Source organism: Nicotiana tomentosiformis, chromosome 12 (genome assembly GCF_000390325.3).
Source record: "Nicotiana tomentosiformis chromosome 12, ASM39032v3, whole genome shotgun sequence".
NCBI classification, from domain to species: Eukaryota; Viridiplantae; Streptophyta; class Magnoliopsida; order Solanales; family Solanaceae; genus Nicotiana; species Nicotiana tomentosiformis.
In genome coordinates, this window is record NC_090823.1 from 71,476,555 (window position 1) to 71,496,231 (window position 19,677).

Sequence of the window (19,677 nt, forward strand, 5' to 3'; positions counted from 1 at the left end):
CTTCCTTATTTTTCTCACTGCCCCTAGTTGTCAACGGCTTCTTATTAAGATTATATTATGATATTCCTTATTTGCAACTGTGATCTAATTCCCACACATTCTGAATCCCTTGTACATATAGTTTTGGACCTCATCTATAGATTTTCATCTTCTTGTTACCGTATACATTTGATGTATTTCTTTATTGGTTAGGTTCTGATTTATAGAAGAAACTAACATTGTGAAACAGCTTACCTTTATACTGCTTGTTTCTACTTCGTCCTTTTCCTATTGTCTATCCTATGTTTTATCCTCGATGTCGACTTTATTGTTTTCACTTTGATGGTTTCTCTTCTTTAGATTTTTTTTCGAAATATTGTACAAACTCCCTTGTTCTTGTGGTCATCTCAACTGCCCCTCACGGTTGCAACATTTAGATATTAACATGGTCTATCTTTAATTTCAAGAGTCATCATACTCGGGTACCTTTCTAACTCCTTATGATTGTTCTTCCTTCTCCTTTCAATCTCAGTAATTTGCTTTGGAGTCATATCTTCCAACTTTAACACATTCTTGAGGAACATTCCCATGTATAAAGTGTTTGACTACGATTTTCATCGATTTAAAAACCAATATCATCTCTTTTCCATATCGTTTGTACCCATGCGTAACTTTAAAGTTTCTTATACTCTTTCATGTCCCAATCCTCCCATCTTTTCGTTGTTAAATAAACGTGCTCTCGACTTAGTGCTTTACCACCTCATCTCCACCCTTTGGGAAATAGTTCAATATTTCACGCTCGAAGTCCTACTTGTCTTTCCGCCTTCCGTAGGTCCGTATTCCCGGTAGCTTACGATTGACCTATGGGTAACCTTTCTTTCTCTAAGACAATTTATAGGGGTCAATATATGTAGCAAGTCATACGCTCTTGCTGGCATGTTTCGACGAGTTTAACTTTAGTTCACATGGCTTGTCAAGGTGATCTTTACAAATTTCTTTCAGGGTTCTCCCACTAATCTTTCCTCCTTCTGCTCATTCATTCATTCTATCACTACAATGGTAGCTAGTGTGAGAGTCCTTTGAATCTCTAATCGGTACCTTAGTTCTAGTTCATCCTACGTCATTCTTTGATATCGGCACCTCGCATCTATATGGTTAAATTGACCTTCCGATAATCCTTATTAAAATTACTAATCCACTTTTAATAAAAACGTGGCTCATACTGCTTTATAACCCTAGAGCTCACTTGCCTACGAATCTTATTGTACTTCTATACTTTAACTTTTTGTCCCTTATTAGTCTTCCCTATTCACTCATATTGCTCTATCTGGTTTCGTACAAACCTTTCACAACATTCCACTTCTCATCTTCTTCAAAGTAATTTCAACAAAACATCCTTGATTCTCGACTTCCGTACTCTAACTTGCCTCATTCTATAGTTGTCTGATATTGCTTTACTTATCTGATAACCCCATAAGTTGTAGAACCTCCCCGATGATATCTTTCGCATGATGTGATAATCGTCTATCTTTACAACATTTTCATATACAACGATTTATCCATAAGGGTCGGAAATCATCCATCTGAGCTTCCCCGCATTGTCAGGTAACTTTCTACTAGTCAACATGAACATTATAAAAGAAAATCGGGTCGTGTATCTGTACTCAAAACGTAATCCCCCGAGCCCGACGCTCCATCTCCACTCCTATATTTGTCTTTATGCTTAAGCGTTGGAGATGCCTGTATCTTGTGACTCTTCTTCCACACCAAAAACAAACACCAGTTCCTACACGACATTGGCCAGCATGCGCCCAACCGCACTAATGATGCAATGGTCGGGGCAACTCTATTCTACCTGTACTAACCCAGTCTGTTGGAACCTACCACCACCCGTTAATCCTCTGTAATCATCAACCATCGTGGCCCTCTTAGTCCATCCTATAGCTTCATCAAAAACATCTCTTGAAAATATAGACGGCTTTCGCTCTCTGAACTCCTTAGGTTGTGAATTTCCTGACCCTTCAAGGGCTTTATTACTATCAGGGGCCCTCAGATGATGCCAATCCTAAGAGGCTAGCGACTGTATTAATACCTGTACTACTTTTCTCATCCCGATCTGATGGAGCCGGTGGTGGAACTAGTAGAACTAATGATACTGGAGCTTCCCTCGGCTCCTCTAATACTGGTGGAACCGGGACTATCTGAGGAAGTGGCTCAACCTGGTCCTGAGACGGATTGGTCTCAGTTGAAGAAATACATCTCATAAACTCTCCCGATCTTTCCTAAACATCCCCACTAGTTGTCTTGCTTCTGGCCGATGACATCTATGTACAACCTACATCAACACATACGTTAGACTCGATAACCTACAACTCAGCTCTATCGCACGATCTAGAACGTGAAAGGAAAGTAACCATCCTAAATGCCCTGCAGCCTCCTGTTTATAAGTGTAGCATGCAACATACCCATAAACAACACTATACTAGACACGGCTTGTAGACATCCCTAGGATAGACCTGCTATGATACCAAGTTTGTCACGACCCAAATCATAGGGCTGCGATGGGGACCCAGGACTTACTTGTCGAGCACTAAAGTAACGTATCTTTAACCATACTATCATGTGTAAATGGTCCAGAAGGGTCGTCATGAGATAACCATAATAAAATATAAGGGAATACTTGACATATGACAACCCCAAAATGATATACATGAGATACATGGGCCTACAAGGCCGAACAAAATATCTATACACAAGACAAATATCTACAAGCCTCTAAGAAATAGATAAACATCATAAGGTCGGGAGAGGCCCCGTCATACCCATAAACATATGTACATAAGTATACTAACTCGAAAGGCAACTCCGAGGCAAGTGGAATGCAAACAACATTTCCTGTTGAACTGGTAGCCTACTGGGACGACCGTCAACCTGTCTATCAGGAACTGCAGCACGACATGCAGCGTCCACAAACAAAAGAGACGTCAGTATGAATAAAGTAATGAATATATAAGGTAGGAAGCACAAATAAGAACCGTAATGTAAAGAGAGATAGAGAAGATACAACATGTAACATATGAGTGCCTTTAAGGGCGACTGACATGAAATGCATGATACATATACATATATATATATATATACATATATATATATATATATATATATATATATATATATATATATAATATATGTATATATATATATATATACACTTTAAAAATCATACACTTCTGTGGGCATCATCGTCATCATATCGTACCCGGCCATAATACGCTCGGTAAAAACGTACTCGGGCATCATAAGGCTTGGTAGAATCATACCCAGCCATGTGGAGCTAGGTAAAACCCAACTGATCAGTGCTTGCACAACCAACAGGTATCGTACCTGGACGACTATAGTGCGGCTCGATAGAGTAAATTAGGTACATGTAAGGCCCCATAAAATTTTACCTAAAATACGGGGTTTCGTGTGCAAAGATAGACTTATGTGTTGATGATTGTAGAGATTCTTCGCGGCGAGCTTGCTCGTCGCGGTACGGACTTTTTGGGTTGAACAGTGCATTGGGGAGTTGAAGAAAATTTTTAGCATAGTAGGACGTTTCGACGATCTACTATGCGACCACAGAATCACTCTGCGGACCGCAGACCTGTCGCAGAGTGAAGCAAAAATGCCCAGTTTCTGAGGGCCATTATGCAGTGCATTTTGCATACCGCAGAAGTGTTATGTGGTCGCATATGCGACCGCAGATCTGCATTGAGGCTTCATTTTTCTAATTTTTTTAACCCGACCCTATTTCGATATATAGTCGTTGAAGACCATTTGTAAGGTAAAAATCTAATATTTTGAGAGTGGGGAAGTGCTCTAGAGTGAAAGTGGGTTTCTAAACTCATCGTTTCTCAATTCTTGCTCAAGTCTTGGAGAATTAGCAAGGAAAACCTCACTAGGCTTTCATCCTAAAGGTAAGATTCTACTCCCTAGCCTTCAATTTCGGATTTAACTGAAAATAAGTAATGAGAAAAGCCATTCTTGGGTGTGGGAGTTGTCCATTATGCATGCATGTACTATCAAGGTTTAGGGGAAGATTGTTGAGCTAAATTGGATAGACTTTGGGTAGTGGAATGAAGGAATCCACCATATGAGGACCTTGAAACCTTAATGCACACCTAGTGTTTGATAAAATGCTCAAATGAGCTAGAACTATGAATTCCTTCCTAATTTGTGTTCAATTTTGCTATATCTCTTAATAGATCGAAGTGGCTAAGATTTCCGGAACATTGTAGTAATTTAAGGAAAGCTCAAGGCGAGGTATGTTGGCTAAACTTCTCTCTTAGAATTGAATCCCACAATATCCTTGTAAGTCCCGAGTTGTTCATTATAAATTGATTATTCCAAATAAGCCTTGTGTCATAAGATATATGTTCAATATGTATTCCAATGTTCTTGTTGTTTTATGTTCTATTTTAAAATGTGCTCGGAGCATGGGTTGCATATCTAAATGTTATAACTTCAGGTTGTGATTCAAATGAATGCTATTATGCCAAATTGTGTAAGAAATCCCAATGTGCTTAACATTCTTATTTGCTCATATGTGGACTTAAAGTCTTGAATAGAAATGCTTTGTTGTTGATGATCCGTGATGATATTTTAAAGTGAAAGAGATGAACATGAAATGTGAAATACGGCCAACGTGCCAAGAGTGACATTGTGTTATGGCCATTGGCGCCAATGAAATGACCGATATACAAAAGATAATGCAATGAATTTTCAATCCTTTAAATAAATAAACACTCTGGGAGTACCGTTAGTCACCGAGGAAGGGTGTCACGCCCCGAACTAGGGGAGCACGACTGGCGTTCAACCGAGTGAATAGGGAGTAACTACTAACGAGGACCAAAGTTGCTAGCTGATGAACCACCTGCATCCATGGAAGATGCAGCGCCCCCAGCAAAAGGGACGTTAGTACATATGGAATAGTACTAGTATGTAAAGCTAACTGTCCTCTTTCAAAATAGAATGCCCATATAAGAAAGGGGAAACCATAGAAGCAACAAGTCACAATCAACAATATCCAAATGCCCAGTTAAAATATAACAATTTTAAAAATACGAAAATAATATATATTTTTGGTTGGGAGATCATTAGCACCAATATACCACTGTATTTTTAGCACGGAGTCCGATCACGCCCGATCGGCTAGGCCATCTCCCCACGAACAATGTGGTTTGACATGTGATGCGAAAAAAAGGTGTTACCAAGAGTAGTACCACCATGTGCGCAACATGGCATCTGATCTCCACCCGATCAGCTAGGCCGCCTTCCCACATATGACGTGTGGGTTGACTATTCCAATTCACAACTATTATCAGTTTTATCCCAATTAAGGGGAATAATATCAATCCATCAATCACATTCCAAATAAGGGGAATAATCACAATCCACTCCTACACCAGCAAGTGTAGTTTCGGGTATGGGCCTTATGACCCACCCTTCCTCGGTTTACTAATAATACTCCCAAAATATTTTTGATTTTCACACAAGGGAAACAAAAGCACAAATATATTTACCTTATCATTTTTTACATTTTATAAACCTCCACTATTATTTGCAACCAATCACAACAACAATACTTCCTTAGCTCTTTGGCCATCCACAAGATTCTTTATTCAAGGCACAAATATATTTACCTTGTTTTATGACTTGCGGGTATGGCTGATTTTGGTTCCAATAATTGAGTTGCTGAAATAGGGCTTTTCTGCAGATGACCTGACTTCAGAAAAGCATTGGATGAGGTTTTGGTGGGATTGTATCTCTTTGAGTCTAGTTTTTTGTGGTCCAAATTGTTGACATCTGAGCATGAAGTTATGGTTGTTTACTGAAGGGCGGCAGAGCAATTTTTGGTTAGTAGAGTGTTATAGGTTATAGCACTACCGTGACGCGGGGGTGACGCATGAGGCGTCGTGGCAGTGCATATTTACTAGCAAATGGTTCTTTAACTATAAATAGAGATCATTTTGTGGTTTTGGTATTTTTCTTCAATTTTGGAGCATGGAAGCTCGATTTTAAGGGGTTTTGACCTATTTATTCATCAACCACGTTGGGGTAAGTGATTCTAACTCACTTTTATTATCAAGCTAAGGATCTATCATTTATTTTAAACATGAAATCAAGAATTTGGGAGAAATCAAGCAGGAAATGGGAGAAAACCTAGAAATGGAGAATTGTTGATTTAAACATGCTAATGCCATGAAAATGAAATATTGATTATAGATTTGGGTTCCATGACTCTTGGGTAATCGGGATGCAGTTCCAATTTCGAGGTTTGACGAAGTGGGCCCAGGTCGACTTTTATTGTCTTTTGTTCACTTTTTCGGAATTGATTAAACATTGAAGCTTTATCGTTTGGGGTTAATTTTTATAGCTTCATTTGACCTTATTGAGTATTATTTGTCCTGATTTGAGCCGATTGGAGGTGATTTCTAAATGAAAGACAGTTTTAAAAGATTGGTTTGGTTTGCAAAAGGTAAGTATATTGCTTAACCTCGACTTGATAGAATATTTTCTAAAAATAGAATTATTTGTTATGTGTTATGTATTTTGGGGGTGACGTATATGCAAGGTGACGAGTGCATAAGTGGATACCGAGGTTGTACCATGATGGGGATAGAATCGAGACATTGTTATGCCCTGAATGGACATGTATTCTTCTTGACTTATGCTCCTTTTGATCTTTATGACTTCATGGAACAATTACTCATGCTTAGAGATTATGTTTCAACTTGTGATGTGTTATTTGAGGCGATGAGCTATTCTTGAGATTTGTTGATATACTTGATTTGGTCATAGTCACACATTATTTTATGAATGCACATTCAAACATGTTATTCTTGTGATACGCCTTAAATTATTGGTACGACTACATGAGCTCTCTTAATCGTGCTAGCATATATGTTTAGGCTCGATGTGCTTTGTTGATCATGACTGCTATTTTGACACGTCATTTACATGCTCTAACCATGACATATTTTTTCTATTGTATGACTATATGGGCATCCTTATTCATGCTAGGGATCTTGTATAGGCTTACGATTCTTTATTTGGACATGAAGATTCATTCTGGATATGTTGAGCTAATTGATCTAGCCTTAGTCGTACCTTACCTTCATGAATATACATTCGCATATTTACTCCTTATCTCCTTGTGCACCATTCATATATTATCTCACGCGCACATGCATATAACCCTACATACGGATACAGTGCTATGAGCGGAGTTAGGGCATGATGGCACATACCATGCGAGTTGATATGATTTTGATACTGTGAGGTACTTGGACACATTGAGACTTGTGAGGGGATTGAGTTGTTATTGCACGTGAGTTGCCCGTGTGAGTTATTATGTTTGTATCGGGTTAGATGCTACAACGGTATTATGTTTGGATTAGGTTGCACGCTGCAATATTATTATGTTTAGATCAGGTTGCACGCTGCAACGGTATTATGTTTGGATCAGTGTGCTTTGTATCAGGTGGCACGCTGCAATAGCAGTTAGATATAGATCTATCCCTCTGGAGTTGGGTTATTACTAATGTTACTTCGGGCCCTGTGAGCACAGTGTGTGAAGTGTGTATGTGTGTGAGTGTGTGTATTGTTGTTGATTTAGTGGAGTGGATCGAGTCTTGAGCATGCATTGACACCCTAGACTCGTGTAGACACATTCATACCTATCATTGACATACGTACATTCATGCATTTTTCATATGCATGGGACTTGCTAACGGATCGTTGGGCACTTGGAGAGTGTCGAGTTTGATATATTTGTTGAGACTTTATCATGCATCGATACTTTGTCTCATGTTAGAGCATTCGTATAAAAGCCATTGAAAATTATTGAGAAAAAGGGATCCTTATCATACATTGTCCCTTTGTGATCATGTAAAAAGTACTTGAGTTAAGTTGCTTAGCATACACGTTGTTGACACGCGGACTTGGTACCTAGTATATGCTTTTGATCTGGTTATTTGAAAAGCATGTGTATTACCTTCTTCTGGAATTGTGCACCTTATTACTGATATCAGTTGTTCTACAGTTGTTTTAGTTGGATATTTCTTTGTTATTGTATATGCTATTAAGTTGCACAGATTATGTAAAGTGAGTTTTTTATTTACCAAACCACGTTACTACTTCATTGAGGTTAGTCTTGATACGTACTGAGTATATGTGGTTGGTTGTACTCATACTAAACTTATGTATCTTGCGTGCAAATTTTGGAGTCGAGTTGTTACAGATGATGAAGGCTAGCATTATTGATGTACCAGTATTCCAGTTGTAAGCTACCACCTTATTCATAATAGTTTATGACTAATATTTCTATTTACGTAAATTTCATATAGATAGCGTAATCTTTCTTCAAATTAGCGTTGAATTCTTATTCATAATCTTAGTGGCTCATAACTTGACTATCAGCCCTTGGGATAGTTGTATAGATTTCTCGCAACCTATTTATTGGTTATTGATGATTTTTCGTTCGAGTTGTTATATATTGTTTGGCTTACCCAACGGGTTGGGTTATGTGCCATCACAACTAGGTGGAATTTTAGATTGTGACACTTACAATCCTTAGAACCAAATTCCAACTTTCGAATCCCCCCCCCCGGATCTAATTATTGTATATATACATTGTGCCAAAACCCACAAGCTGCATCAAGTTTTAAATATACTCCCAAGATATAACCACACGATGTACCACATGGCTCATTTACTCATAGCAATATCCTCGACCACAATAGTTGCTTATTATCAAACCCGGGACTGATAATATACCTCATATCAAATAAAACCTTATTCTAAACCTTTGCAATACTGCTAATGATGAAAGAAACATGTAGAAACTCATAGCCACCCAATATAATCAATAAGTCGTGGAGTTCTCTCGCCCGATAAGGACCATCGCCAATTTGAGCTGACTAATGACATTCTTCTTCCAAACATACCTTATCCAAATCTAATTGCACTATTTCCAAGTCTAATAATCTTGTCTTACCCAATATAAGATGCTCGACCAATAGGCCACACCAAATGCCACCTAGAACCACATATGACGCAATCTGTGCACCAAACAAGCAACAACTCGAATGTGACCAATAATGACAAGCACGTATAGTGCATAACTATAACCAGGGGAGGCGAATAGCATAATACACCATAGGTAAAGGTATGCACGACTAAGGTACAATCAGTAGATTAATATCTAAAGAGTCACCTCGCTCATACGTTGCCACAAGACCTAAACAGGATCACAACATGTGTGTGGATAATCAAGTAGTCTCACCACCCATCATAGCATAAAAAAGTAACAGCCTAACTTTTAACAAATTTTCACAGTCCGCAACCAAAGGGATAGTCTGCCTCTAAGAGAATCTAATATCTATAATTCAAGAATACGAGAATCTCCATACCTGATATCTGACTTTTCCACTCAAATGATTGCCACGTTATGCATACACAATCACCTCATGAGAAATACTTCCATAAATATTTCGCATCAAGTAGCAAACCTGAACCTCAACAATCATCAATAATGCAATTTCTGCAGTACTAGTCAAGCATCCACAAATCAATTCACAATGCGTTTTCTACAACACGCACCCTTCTCAGGCGATACCAGATAGTACTAGCATTTTCTTAAACATCTGAAATATCTCATGCAGTATAGAACTCATGACCTTTCTTTCAAAACAGAACCACAATCTTGATCATTTAGTCCCAATGCCACACAGTTCACCGCATCTAACATGTTATTATATGAAAATACGAGAACCCAATTATCAACTTTGAATCATAAGTAGGATGGTCCTCCTCATAAACACTTCATCAACCAAAAACCTTCCACTTAACTCAATTCAGGAGAGAATCACAACATGCAACAAACTTTCCATACCCGTAAAAGACATCAGCCTTAAGTCTTGGTCAAACCCATTGTAACCTCTTCGAAACTCATTTGCACATAACTAAGCCATCAGAACATAATCCCTCTAAATCAACTAAGTTACACAGATTGCCAAACCCAAAAGTATTGCCACAAAACACCTGTAAAGCTCTATCATACCAAAGGAACCAGTCATTTCTTTTACCATGCTGATCCAAGCCACTGCTAAACTGACCAACTTCTTAAGATTCCTCTTAACTTGCCTTGAAGACATCGCATACGGATCTAGAGAAAGAAACTGAAGATTTAGGCTTTCAAGCTGAATCAAAGTCGCACAATAAGGATGATAAAGAAAGAGAAGTTTCCTAGATGCCTTATAGCCTCTCAAAGATAAGTATGGACGTCATCCTACTGACCCACAAGGCTCTACTAGATACTTTTCCCTGACTCGTAGAACCTATGAACTTAGAGCTTTGATACCAACTTGTCACGATCTAAAATCCACTAAGTCATGATAGCACCTAACCCAACCTGCTAGGTAAGCCAACTAACATATAACCTCTATCTAAATTGGAAATCATAAAATAAATAATAGTATAAGAATGCGAAATTCGATACAACTATCGCAAATAATGGTAATATAGGCCACGTGCGACTAATAATAAGAATACAATCCTGATATAAAGAAAGTTTACATCATTTATTTGAAATTTACATATAAAAAAAAATAAGTCCTAAACTACCATGAACAAGGTGGTAGCTTGCAGCTGGAACATTGGTACATCCTCAATGCTAGCCTTCATCATCCATATCAGCTCAGTTTCGAAATCTGCATGCAAGGTGCAGCAGTGTAGTATGAGTACAAACCGACCCCATGTACTCAGTAAGTATCTTGACTAGCCTCAGTGAAGTAGTGACGAGGTTTTTAAGTCAAAAGACACTCACTTTACTTAACATGTATAGCTCAATACCGTAAACATGTACATAATAAGAGTACCGAAATCTAAGCATGAAATACAGGTAAGGCTATCGGTGTACATAGAGAAGATATGTTCAAGTATCGTAAACTAACTACAACTCAGCATATAAAGAAGATATGCATTTATAATCAAATAACTCATCAATAGTTGCATATAGAGAAGATATGCATGAATAAACAAGTCAAGTAACACATATTGACATATAATGAAGATATGTGTTGCACATTATTTCATCGATCAAAGCAGCATATAGAGAAGATATGCATTTGATATTAAATAACTCCTCAACAGTTTCATATAGAGAAGATATACATGAATAAACAAGTCAAATTACGCAGATTGACATATAGAGAAGATATGTACCGTGAAACATTTCATCAATCAAAGCAGCATATACAGAAGATATGCATAAAAGGTATGTATACATTCTGGAGCTAGCATATAGAGAAGATATGTGGTAAAAATCATATATACATCCAAGGAGTTTGCATATAGAGAAGATACGTAAAGTCCAAACACTGATAAGTTTTCCATAATCCGTGTGTACGTCGTCAAGAAGAGAACACATGAGAGGACGACTCTAGGAGGATGGATCCTTATCCACTCGTTGCGCGGACAACTCACGTGCCATAATCATAGCAATCACACAGATAAATCACCTTCTATAATCATAAAAACCTACACGGACCACTCACGTGCTGTCAATCCAGCCCATCTCACAGAAAACATATACAAGAATGTATGTATACAAATAATGGATATCAAATCACATACTCATGGATAATCTCACATATGCTTTATGCAGATTATACCCTCATTTTTTGTGGAGCAGAGGAGTCCCAGGTATTACACTTAAATCTTACACTGCTTATGTTTTAGGCAATGTCAGGGCTTCACATTAATATGATGAAAAGATACATTTATCTAGTTAATGATGTTCAGAATTTGGAGACTCTGTAGACATCTTGTGTTGCAACATTGGTATTTTTTCAACAACATACCTTGGGCTACCACTTGGCGCTAAATTCAGGTCTACTAAAATTTGGAATGGTATAGTGGAAATTTTGAAAAAAGGTTAGCTACTTGGCAGATGCAATATCTCTCAATGGGTGGCAGACTCACACTTATCAATAGTGTTTTGGACAGCATTCCCACATATTTTATGTCATTATTCCCCATCCCATGCAAGGTGAAAAAATAACTGGACAGGATAAGAAGTAATTTCCTTTGGGAAGGTAGCAGAGAAACATACAAGTTTCATTTGGTCAAATGAAAAAGAGTCACACAACCTAAATCCCTTGGTGGTATGGGCATAAAAGACCTAGCCATTCACGGTAAATGCATGCTTATGAAATGGCTTTGGAGATATGGTCTGGAATCACCTGCTCTTTGGGAGGATGTGGTGGCTGCAAAGCATGGCGTGCAGAGCCACTGGTGTACTGATGGTAGGCTATAATTGTGTGTTTTAGTTGCTTATTGTACTCTAATTTAATGCACTTTAATTGAGTTTGAGCCTTAATCGCTAATGTTTTGCACTAATTATATGTTTAATGCCTTGTAGGAGTGATTCTGAGCTATGTAGATGTTATGGGATGAATTCATGCTATTTTGGAGCTTTGAAGTCTAAGTAAAGACCCAAGGATTAAGTTGGAATCGAGTTCGGGGATCAACGGACAATAGTGCATCCAAAAAGAGAAACGAAGAATCGAGTCGGACGCCACTCAGGTGCGCAACCGCGCACTGGGCGTGCATGGGAGGCAGAACACTATGCAAAGTGCGAGGCCTAATGCGCGAGCACCATCCCAGGTGCGCGGCCGCGCACGTCCTGTCCGGGAAAAGTCCTACTTCATGAAGGAGAAGGTGTGCTTGTTTGGGTCCGACCATACCTGGTATATATACATAGAAAAATGGTATTTTGAGGACTTTTGGACATACTTTAGACCTAAGGAGGCTAAGGAGAAGTGGGAGAAGCAAGAGCACACGGATTTCATCCTTCAATCCTGACTCAAAACAAGGGTTTGGATTGTTTTATGTTTTCCTTTAACTTAACTTTATTTGTGATGAATTTCTCCATATCTATGGAGTGATTCTTTATTAGGGATTGATGGATTTGGTATTTTAAGAATTGTTTGTAGATATTAACTCTAGTTGTTACGTATTGAATCGTTTTGGGTATTTTAATTGTTGCATATATATTCACATGTTTATGTAATCGAAAGAGGCGTAACTTGTGATGTTTTTTTGCATTATCTTATTGGTTGAATTCATTGATTCTTCTTAGTAATCAAAAGAGGCTAGTTGAATTATTATTTATTCCTAGTTAGGAGAATAATCGAAAGAGGTTCTCTTACAAACCAATCCACTACGAATTCTTGCATATCTTTACCGAGCTAAACTTAGTTCATATTGTGAGGTTGAGACTTAATCTAGAGAGGGGTTTCTACTGAATATTCGAACTAATAATAGAGTGAATTCGAGTGACTCACTTGAACCTTAGAAGTGAATTAACTAGAGTTAACTCTAGTTAATTCACTTCTAAGGTTCCAAGTGAGTCTCTGAATTTACTAATTAGTTCGAATGTTCAGTAGAAACTCCTCTCTCGATTAAGTCTCAACCTCACAATATGAACTAAGTTAAACTTGGTGAAGATATGCAAGAATTCGTAGTGGATTGGTTTGTAAGAGAACCTCTTTAAATTATTCTCCTAACTAGGTCTAAACAATAATTCAACTAGCCTCTTTCGATTACTAAGAAGAATCAATGAATTCAACCAACAAGATAATGCAAAAACATCACAAGTTATGCCTCTTTCGATTACATAAATGTGTGAATATATATGCAACAATTAAAACACCCAAAACGATTCAATACATAAAAACTAGAGTTAATATCCACAAACAATTCTCAAAACATCAAATACATCAATCCCTAATAAAGAATTACTCCATAGATATGGAGAAATTCATTACAAATAAAGTTAAGTTAAAGGAAAACATAAAACAATCCAAACCCTTGTCTTGAGTCAGGATTAAAGGATGAAATCCTTGTGCTCTTGCTTTTCCCACTTCTCCTTAGCCTCCTTAGGTCTAAATTATGTCCAGAAGTCCTCAAAATACCGTTTTTCTATGTATATATACCAAGTAGAGTCGGACACAAACAAACACACCTTCTCCTTCACGAAGTAGGACTTTTCCCGGACAGGACTTGGGCGGCCGCGCACCTGGGATGGTGCTCCCACATTAGGCCGCGCACTTTGCATAGTGTTCTGCCTCCCATGCGCTCCGGCTCGATTCTTCGTTTCTCTTTTTGAATGCACTAGTGTTCGTTGATCCCCGAACTCGATTCCAACTTAATCCTTGGGCTTTTACTCAGACTTCAAAGCTTCAAAATAGCATGAATTCATCCCATAACATCTATATAGCTCGGAATCACTCCTACAAGGCATTAAACATATAATTAGTGCAAAACACTAGCGATTAAGGCTCAAACTCAATTAAAGTGCATTAAATTAGAGTGCGACAAGCAACTAAAACACTAAAATTATAGCCTACCATCAACACCCCACACTTAAACCATTGCTCGTCCTCGAGCAATCAAAATACACTTTATAATTACACGACCTTTTTAAACAATTCTCATAACTCATCATACCAAGAATATTTAAAATAGACTAAGCACTCTTATGTAACATCCTCGCCTCAAGATTTGACTCTAAAGCACCACGCATTATTTACAACTCGCTCACTTTCTCTAACATAGAGGTCAACAACATTACCTTTCCTTCATGAATCACATGCCCTCACAACAAAAGAGAGTAGTTCCTCACACAATCAAATTTAAGCATAATTAGGAACTTCAAATAGAAAGAATTCGCTCACTCTCAGAAACAACATTCATATGCCACAAAAGATGAACCATAGGCTTGCCCGTAGTGTACTACTCCACTAATTGAGCTCATTCAGTCAAGGATCAAGTAGGACTTTAATTGGTTGTAATGTAAGTTGCGGGACGGGTAGAATACATTTAGATATAAGAGTGACTACACCTCCATAAGCACTTTAATACATACATCTCATTGTTAAAACCCCACACTTATGTCAAACCAATACTCCACCTTCATATCAATTTACATTAACTCCCAACTTCTTTAAGCACAAATACATCAAGTGTTACCACTTATCAATGAATAATCTTCACAACAATACACTATGAATTTTTTTCTTTTTCAATTTAAGTGGATCTTACTTTTTCAAAATAGTGCACCTTTCTCTTTATTTCATTAGCTCCACTCAAAAACCAACCCAATCACCCCACACTTCAACTTTTACAAAGTTCATACAATTTCAAGTGCTCACTAGATGGAAATGGCTCAAATAGATGGTTAATTCAAACAAATGGGTAAGGTTTGTAATGTGGTTACCAAAGAAACAGGATTACAGGCTCAACGGGGTTAACTACGATACATAATAATTTGGTGGATAAGGCATATAATTGGCTCAACAAAGAAATGCCTATATCACTTCCAAGACTGAATAAAACTACTATTTCACTTTGCAAACACACGGGGCAAGTTCTAGACATCAAATTCAATGAACAGAATACACGAAAACTAACACACACATGGCACATAACTCACTCAAGATTGGATTCTCAAGACATTCTAGTCAAAGCAGTTAAGCAAGGTTAAGGTCATACACTTTAAGGTACTTATACAAGAGTCAAAAATTGAGCCTAAGTGTCACAACTAAAGCACTCACTATTCTCAAGGTATAATACAGTTAAGAGCCATTGTCTTCAATTCAGCTCTCAACACAAGGCTTCCTATTCCTAACCAAAAATAAACACTAACTACACCCGGTTCAAATAAAACACTTAAAAAATAACTGCGGCACAAAGAAAAATCAAGGGAGAATCAATACACTACCTAACAAGAGAAAAGCTTTTTGTCTTTTTCTTTCGACTTTAATCCCTCAAGAAACTCGTCGAATGATATACATCGTCGGGAAAAATCAAAAAAATTAAAATTTTTATGGTTTTCCAAATTATTTTCTATCAAACTACTACAACTAACCAAAAGAAACTAGACTTAATATACATACAACATACATACAAATATATCCCCCACCCTACACTTTAAGTTATGGCATGTCCTCATGACACACAATTAAAAAGCATAAAGTAGAGGAAACTTCCCTGAATCTCTAGTCGGGGTCTGAGTCAAAGTCGGGCTCCATTCTTCATGCCCGAACTAGTGCACACATCCACGCGGACAGCTTCTTCTCATCCCTCTTTGGGTACACCCCACACTTGTCTTTTTCACTCATCTCAGCCTTCTCTTTCGAACTTTTCACTCTCCACTCTATACTTGCATCTGGCTTCCCCTTTCTCACCCACATCTCTACATTCATCTCGAAAGTCACTGTCTTCTCACCCACTCTAAGCATGAGCTTTCTATCATGTATGTTTAATATTGCTCTGCCCGTCACTAAGAATAGTCTTCCTAAAATAAGGGGGACCTCTTTATTCTCCTCCATCTTCACCACTATGAAATCTACAGGAAATACAAACTTATCTACCCGAACTAAGACATCTTCCACTATTCCTCAGGTATTATAGTTGTTTGGTCTACCAGCTGCAAAGATATTGGCACAGACCTTATCTCTCCAAGCTTATTCACCAATTTCCTGTAAATAGACAAAGGCATTAAATTAATTGAGGCACCAGAATCACATAAAGATTTATCAAAGTTAAGAGTGCCTAACGAGCAAGGTATAGTAAAACTCCCTAGATCTCCACACTTTTGTGGGAGTTTGTTTTGCAAGATTGCGCTGCAATGCTCTGTGAGTTTGACCACTGAGGTCTCTTCTATCTTCCTCTTCTTTGTAAGGATCTCCTTCAAGAATTTGGCATAAGCTGGCATTTGTGAGAACACTTCTGTGAATGGCAAGTTTACATTAACCTGTCTCAGCATCCCTAGAAACTTCACAAACTGCTTGTCTAGCTTTTTTCTATATAACTTTTGGGGAAAGGGTAGAGCAGGCATGTGCTCGCTCTCATTCCAATATTCCTTTCTCGAAGTGTCCTCCTCCTTCTTTTTGCCAGCTCCCTTCTTACCTTTCATCCTCTTATCACCTTCAATTTTCAGTTTCTCCTCACTTTCTTTTTCAGGTACCACCTCTTTTTGGACTGGAGTGGGATCTTTCAGTACTTGCCCGCTTCTCAAGGTCACAACATTCACTATTTCTTTGGGGTTCCTTTCAGTATCAGGTGGTAGAGTACCTGGGATTCTCTCAGATAATACAGTTGCAATTTGTCCCACTTGCTTCTCCAAATTTCGCAAACCAGTGCCAAGTTCTTTGATAGTTGAACCATGAGCATCTAATCTCTCATCTGTCTTGATAATGAAGGATTTCATTAGATTTTCTAGCCCAAGCTGAGTGGAATGTTGAGGCTGGAACTGCGGCCTCGGCTGATTCACAAAACCAGGAGCTACTTGTCCTTGAAATCTGGGATTGATTTTTTGCCATGTATTTGCAATACCCCCAGGTGAACTCCATGAAAAACAGAGGTGCTTCTGACCCATTGCATTGAAGTTATAATTCCCAACAGCATTAACTTCCTCGATTGAGGCTTGACACTCATGAGTAGGGTGCCCTCTTCCACATATATCACACACTGCATGGGGCTCACTGTGTATCGAGTCTAAGGTTAGCTTCCTTATTTCCTTGGCCATGGCATCAAGTTATACCTGCACAGATGTGTTAGCGTCAACTTGGTGAACACCAATTGATCTTCTTCTTTCAGCAATTTCAGAGGGCCACTGATTTGCGTCTTTAAATAAGTCATTCAGAATTGTGACTATCTCCTCTAGAGTCTTTTTCATCAATGGGCCTCCAGCTACATTGCTCAATGTTCCACGTGAGGCTGGTGTCAACCCATCCCAAAAATCCTGGAGTTGCATCCAGAGTTCAAATCAACTATGTTGACACTTTCGTACTATCTCCTTAAACCTCTTCCAAGCTTCAAACATAGTTTCAGTCTCGTTCTGATAGAAGTTATAGATTTCTCTTCTAAACTTTCCCATCTTAGCTGATGAGAAATATTTGTCAAGAAATTTTCTGGTCATATCATCCCATGTTCTAATCGGCCCATTAGGCAAGCTTCGAAGCCAATGCTTTGCATCATATTTGAGTGTGAAGGGGAATGCCCTTAAGTAAACCGCATCTTATGACACACCATTGTATTGAAAGGTGTTCATAATCTCCTCGAAGTCCATCAGATGATTGCTTGGATCTTCGTTCATCTTTCCTATGAAAACGCAGTTGTTTTGAAGAGTTTGGAGCAACCCTTGCTTTAGCTCAAAATTATTAGTTGTAACTGGAGGTGATCTCACACTTGATAAGCCTTGGTTGTAGACCGGTCTAGCATAATCGCCAAGTGGTCTCCCAGCACCGGGAGCTATGTTTTTGAATTGGTCTGCATCCAAAGGTTGATTCTGAGCCATTCTCCGAGCCCTAGCCTCCTCAAAGACAAGTTGTGCATTTTGAAGAGTTGCCTCCTCAGCATCTCGTGCAGCTTTTTCTCTTTGTTGGGCTGCCTCTCTTGCAGCCAAATCAACATTATCATCATCTCCCGCCATAATTTCTTTGGTTGAGGATTTCCCAACATTCTCTGTATTCTCGGGGAGATTTCTTTCCTTCCTCAACTATCGCAGTTGTTTCTCGATTTGTGGTTCGTATGGGAACACTTCTTTCCCAGAGGATCGAGTCATGCACCAATCTAACATGTAGCATGCGCACAATCAAGGAACACCAAACGTAAAAAGAGACAAAAAAATAAAATAAAAAGAAAAATTCCTGAATTAGCACCACAAACTATTTCAAACACTATTAATTACCAATCCCCGGCAACAGCGCCAAAATTTGACGAGCGCAAAACAAACACTTAAATATGCTCGCTAGTCGAATATAGTATAATATAATATAATATCATATCCACAGGGATTGGAGTTAAACAGTATTTTCATAGTTTATAGCTTGATTGCTATCCAAGATGATCAACAACTGAGATTTATGTGATTAAAAAAAATTAACTAAGAGTCTAAACTATTGGCTAATGACAATTGTAACAAGAAGCAAAGAAGATATCAATGTGAGAAAATAGGGGTTAATTGGATAGGTGCAAGATACTTGTCTGGGATTTAACTCTAATTAATTTACTTCTAAGGTTCAAGTGAGTCTCTCGAATTCACTCTATTATTAGTTCGAATGTTCAGTAGAAACTCCTCTCTCGATTAAGTCTCAACCTCACAATATGAACTAAGTTAAGCTCGGTGAAGATATGCAAGAATTCGTAGTGGATTGGTTTGAAAGAGAACCTCTTTCGATTATTCTCCTAACTAGGTCTAAACAATAATTCAACTAGCCTCTTTCGATTACTAAGAAGAATCAATGAATTCAACCAACAAGATAATGCAAAAACATCACAAGTTACGCCTCTTTCGATTACATAAACGTGTGAATATATATGCAACAATTAAAACACCCAAAACGATTCAATACATAAAAACTAGAGTTAATATCCACAAACAATTCTCAAAACACAAAATCCATCAATCCCTAATAAAGAATTACTCCATAAATATGGAAAAATTCATCACAAATAAAGTTAAGTTAAAGGAAAACATAAAACAATCCAAACCCTTGTCTTGAGTCAGGATTGAAGGATGAAATCCTTGTGCTCTTGCTTATCCCACTTCTCCTTAGCATCCTTAGGTCTAAAGTATGTCCAAAA